Source organism: Podarcis bocagei, assembly GCF_964188305.1.
Source record: "Podarcis bocagei genome assembly, chromosome: Z".
In the NCBI taxonomy this organism is placed as follows: domain Eukaryota; kingdom Metazoa; phylum Chordata; class Lepidosauria; order Squamata; family Lacertidae; genus Podarcis; species Podarcis bocagei.
The window spans coordinates 4,278,685-4,284,769 of record NC_138140.1 but is presented as its reverse complement, the minus strand read 5'-3'; positions in this window follow the sequence as shown (position 1 = coordinate 4,284,769).

The window sequence follows — 6,085 nt, the reverse complement described above, 5'->3', positions numbered from 1 at the left end:
ATTTGCACAAGCCATTCCCTTCTGAATGGTATGCCTCTCCTCTCAAGGAATCAACTCTATCATCTTAACTTTTCCCTTTTCAAATATCAATGCCTTTATAACAATTTCTCTCCTCCCATTTCTCTGGGGTAAGAAAGGTTATAATCTAAGGTGCAGTGAGGACTGAAGGTATTTAATCCTTTCACTACCCCATAATGCTCCCAATTTAAATCTCCACAACAATTGGAACTGGGGGAAAGGGAACTGCCCAATTGACTACAAGATGTGGTTTAGGTTTCAGAAGCCTAGGAGCACAGTTGTGATTCCAATTCTAGTTTAAAGCTGGACAACAACAATTTGGTGCTTCTGAGTCACCCATGTGTAGAAGCAGGTCCTGTGGCAGCAACTTTTCCCACTCAGCTGGTCTCTTTTGTATTTGGCATGCAGAGAGGTGGTTTCCTCAGAGTTTGGACTGGGGCAGCTTTTCTCTGCTGCCACCTTTTGATCAGAAAGCCAACAATAACCTTGATGACCTCCTTATCACACAGCAATATCTTTTTGTTTGTACATGCATGGTGTCCGTGCAGCATGTGCACCCAGCGAGGGCAACGTTGCAATCTCATATTTTTACAAATTGAGGAAGGGTAGCAAAGTCATCTTACCCATAGGGAAACAACGATTGCTCTATCCAGCTCAGTATTGTCCACACACAGTGGCGATGGCTCTCCAGGGTTTCAGACAGGAGTCCCTATCAGACCTAAATAGAGAAGCTCAGGCTGGAACCCTTGTCCTCCAACATACTGCTCTTCCACATGACACAGCAGATCAGAGAGAGCAAAGGAAGATGGATTCGTACCTCGGAAGTCAAACGGAATCCATTCCGGAAGTCTGTTCAACTTCAAATGTTCGGAAACCAAGGCGCAACTTCCTCCCCCCCCCCCATTTTTTAATATTGATTTCCACACTTATCACATAGAAAAAGAAAAAGAAAAAAAGAAAAATATTACAATACCACAAAAATACACAAAACACACAAAAATGAATTTTAACTTCCAAATCCTAATTTCATTACATTGATAACTAACTTCCTCGAATCCCCTCTAACTGAATTTCATTATATCACCTATTTAGCAGTTCTCCAAATTCATATTTCTAATAATATAAACTTTCATTTACTAACTTCTACTCCTTTATTGATATTTTAATCCTTAATATTTATTAATAACATATTCATATTCTACCTAATTCTACCTAAGCCTAATCATTACTTCCAATACATTTCTCTTTATCTTATATTCCAATATTTAGCCAAATATTCTTTAAAGTTCTTCCAATCCTCTTGTGTCTCCTCTTCTTTCTGGTCACGGATTCTTCCAGTCAGGTCAGCCAGCTCCAAAAAGTCCACCATCTTCATCTTGTGAGTTCCAATTTTTGGCTAATAAAAGTCTTGCTGCTGTAGTGGCATACAAAAACAGTCTAACATCTTTTTTTGGCAATTCCAGTCCTATTATTCCAAGTAGAAAGGTTTCTGGTTTTTTAATAAATGTATTTTTTCAACATTTTTTTCAACTCATTATATATCTTTTCCCAGAAGTCTTTCACTTTAGGACACGTCCACCACATATGATAGAAAGTACCTTCTTTTTCTTTACATTTCCAGCATAAATTATCATTTGTATGATACATCTTTGCTAATTTCACCGGGATTAAGTACTATCTATACAACATTTTCATAATATTTTCTTTTAATACAGTACATGCAGTAAACTTAACCCCCTTCTTCCACAGCCTTTCCCAATCTTCCAACATTATATTGTGCCCAACATCTCTTGCCCAATCAATCACCACAGATTTAACTTGTTCGTCCTTTGTATGCCATTCTAACAACAAAGTATACATTTTGGAGAGATGTTTAACATTAGTGAACCAAGGTGCAACTTCCGATTGGTTGCAGGAAGCTCCTGCAGCCAAATGGAACCCACGGAACCCAAAGAACGTTTGCAAACCGAAACACTCACTTCCAGGTTTGCGGCGTTTGGGAGCCAAAACATTTGAGTCGCAACACATTCGACTTCCGAGGTACGACTGTACTGCTGAATGCAAATCCTAGATAGGCTTGTTCACCAGTTTCTGTTTAGGGTACTATCATACCCTGTAACCTGCCTTAAGCAATAATGCTCTCGTGTGATTTAGCATCTATCTTTACCCAGCTGTAGATTGTACCAGTACTATACGCTACTTGATAGCTGAAGGGTACTGGGAAGGAAGGCAAGCTATCGCTGGTCTTTGTTTTTGTCTTTTGCCCATTTCGAAGCCAATTTACAAATGCTGGGAAGTGGCAGTAGCTATCAAGAGAGGTCGCACAGGGTAATTAAACGACACTGATTTGTGTGTTTGTATGCCACATTGATGCATAGGTACTTGGATCTCAAATTCTGGAAGGATAGATAAGATCGAAATGATGATCTTCCATTCTTAGGCCACCCATCCTTTGAGTCATGCTTCCCTGAATTTTGAAATGCAGTTCACAAAGTAAATCATGTTTGTAAAATGTGCATATTGGGGAAAACTCTATAATGAAATGCACATATTAGCAGTGGCGGAGCTTCATTCTCCGGCAACAGTGGCGGAGAGCAGGCAGGGGCGTGGCTGGCGCACGTCCTGGGGCACACTGCCTGCAGGGGGTGGCACGCATCCTGGGGGCATGGCGTGCCACCTGCAGGGGTGTGGCACCCAGCACGGGGTAGGGGGCAGCTGCAATGGCACCCCACCAGAATCATGGTGCCGGGGGGCAGTGCGCTCCCCTCCACCAGTGCATCTTAGTAAGTATAACATACAAAAATGCATTCTGTTAGGGGAAATTGCTTACAAACCATGTTTGTGTTAGGGGAAGCTGTGTAGAAAAACTTGTATATTGCAAGGAAGTCATGCTAAAATGCAGGTGATTTTTCTGTGAGGATTGGGGGGGGGCAGAATTGCAATCTGATGTGGAAATGTGCAGAGCTGAACTGAGGAATGAGAATATAAAAAAATGGGGAAATGTGAGAAACCAGATTTGCCTGTCCCTTTGTTGAACTCCCTCCCTTTTGGCAGAGTCACCTATTTACATATTCCCCTCTTGATTTCATGTATAACACCTGCTGTCAGGGCCAGCCCAAGACATTTTGACACCTGAGGCGAACCACAAAATGGGTGTCCTACCCACCAGGGAAGAAGGGGTGAGTGAAGATCTACATCTGGAACAAGTGGGGAGGAATAAAATTCCTTTCCTGTAAGCTGAAGTGGGAATCAAAAGCCATTGCTGGGGGAGTGGGGGGTGAGGGCACTTTGAAACACTTGGTGGGAGGAGACCCCAGAGGCCAACTCCTACCATTTCCTTCCTCAGGATGAGGAGACCAGCAGCACCTATTTGCCAAGAGGCTGTTGTGCAGGTGGCATTTGAGGGAGAAGGAGGCTGCGAAAGAGGCAGAGTGCCAAGGAGTGTGCTGCAGCCATCACAGTGGCAGCGGGCAATGCATTCCTGGGAGGCCAGTTCTGCCCCTGTGGATCCTGCCGCCTGAGGTGGTTATCTCACTTTGCCTCACAGGTGGGCTGGCCCTGCCTGCTGTAGGGCAGGTGAGCGTGGCTTAATGGGAAGGCCTGGTGCGTTATGTTAGGCCCATTGGCTGGTGGTTCCCCACTGCTTAGTATTACAGAACAAGAAGATTGGTAGCTAATCCCATTGTCCCATGTATTCACGTATTTCTAAAATCTAAGGCACGTACAAATCACCATGGTTTATCAAGAAGCTGCTGCCTCTTCTGTGTTGTATACACAACTGTTTCCTAGCCTTACAGAACCATCATAGAATTAGGGGCCCAAGTTCCCCTAAAGAGTAGCTACTTTTGGTCTTGGGATTCTTGCCCGGGTAGTCAGATGTGCTTCTCTCTTTTTTTTCTATTGGTCACCTGTTTGGGTTGATAAAGTAGTATTCAGGCTTTCTATTCACACAAAGCTTTGCATTAGGAGATATCACTTGGCTTGATGAAGAGTTGCATACAATGCAAAAGCCTGCGGCAAAGAAATAACTGCAAAATGCAAACACTTGCAGCTTCCCCTAGGACCAAATAAGTGACTGTTGTGTCTAATGGCTTCTCACTGACAATCATACACCAGGATAATTTTAGAGTCCTGCTGCTTTGACTACATTTGCAGACAAGAAGCACGATCAGCATGGACAATCAGGACAATCATTTGGCCAAGTCTTTCTTCCTCAAGCTTGAACAGCACTATTAGTTTATGGCCAATTGGCTCCACAAGACTTCCTGTAGAAAGACTGAAGAAGAGCCCTGCTGGATGAGTCCAAGATGGTTCAAGCATCTGTTTTGCACAGTGATCTATCGGGTGCCTGTGGGAAGCCCATGGGCAGGACGTGATAAAGGACATAGACCTTTAAAATGCATTGCACATTGAAGATGGCATTTGTTTGGATTTGAAGTTCCACTTTGGACCTCTGCGGGCTGAGATATCTGACGCTGGCCAGCACTCTTTCAGTCATTCTTCCTTTGGCTAAGTTTGGTCAAAATTTATTGTGCCAGGTCCGGTTAAATGTTTGTAGAAGCATCTTGACTCGCATGTGCTGACTGCCAAGTAAAGAACTGCACATCAAACCAGCAAGGGTGGAAGTTTTGTAATGATTTGTATGGAAATAAATACTGCTACATCTTTGTCTTGTTCCCTTTTCTCTGTTACCAGTTTTAAAAATTAATCCATCTTAGTCTGCAATCTTAAATGCATTCACAAGCCCCACTGAGACTAAGCCCCACTGAGCACCATGGGGCTGGCTTCTGAATAAGCATACTGTATGAAGGATCACACTGGGGCTGCAACCTGTGCCACTGGGAAAGTTCACCCAGTGGCTGATTCTTGAGCTGATTTCTTCATCTCTGAAATGAGACAGTCAATTCCAGCAGTCTCCAGCATTTTCATACAGGGGACTCACTCAGACATGCATTTGGGGGCCCATCTCTTAATTTTTCTAACCAATTCAATTGAATATAAGTTTATTGTTCTAGCCAAAGGCCATGAGAAACCTGCGGCAACAGTACTAATAAACAATACAGACCATATATACACCAATCAAATAAGCCAACATCCATGATGTAAGAGAGAGGGTGATTTAAAACTAAACCTGTGAAGCACCACAATAATTCATAGTGATTTTATCTAACTCTTTCCCTGATTTTTTTTGTGTGTTTTGTTTTTTGTTTTTTGTTTTGCAGCCAGTGCTGCACTCTGTATTAGAAAGCTATTGTCATTCAAAGGAAACCAAGCAGTTTATGCTGGGTTTCACCTGCTTGCTTTTGTGAATAATGTTTTCAGAAAGTGATCTCTTGGATCTCTATTTGAGGAGCAGGCTAACAGATAACGAGTAATGTCTTCCACCTGAGGTTGACCACAAACACCACCTTGCGGGACCTTGTTGCAGTAGCTGTCCAAGTCCATGGTGGTCATCCCTTTGAAATGCAGCTCTGTAAAGGCATTTATTAAGGAAGCTGGTGGGCTTGATCAGATAACTAGCCAAAAAACGCTCTGTTCTTGGGAGTGGATACTAAGGGGGAAATTCAGTATTTCTAATAAGTTGCAGGTCCCTTCTGGATTCTATCCAGAAGATCCAACCCCTTAGCTGACATGTATTCAAGGTAAATGTAGAGTTCAGTTCTGGAAAATAATCATAGTCTAAAATATCTTGGAAAGCTGCTTTTCAGCACTGGTTCTCACCCAATTCCCTATAGCACAGCACAGGAAAACACTCAATTGGCATAACAGCAATTCTTCTAATATACTATGACTGCTATCAGTTCTTGCCTTAATTGTTGGCCACCTGGAGTAAGCACTTTGCTATCAAATTTCTTTTGGACAGCTTCATCAGCTGCCCTCCCTTGTTGTAATAGAACTTCATCAATGCTCCTGTTTGCTGTGTTTTGACTTTCACTGCCTCCATACAACCTTTCCAAGAGAGGGTTTCACTAAAGAGCACACACAGATATCTAAATGAATGAGTTTGTTTTGCAGCTTGCTGATCTAAGCACCATTTATACTTAGGACTGTGCCTGCCGAAAGTCAT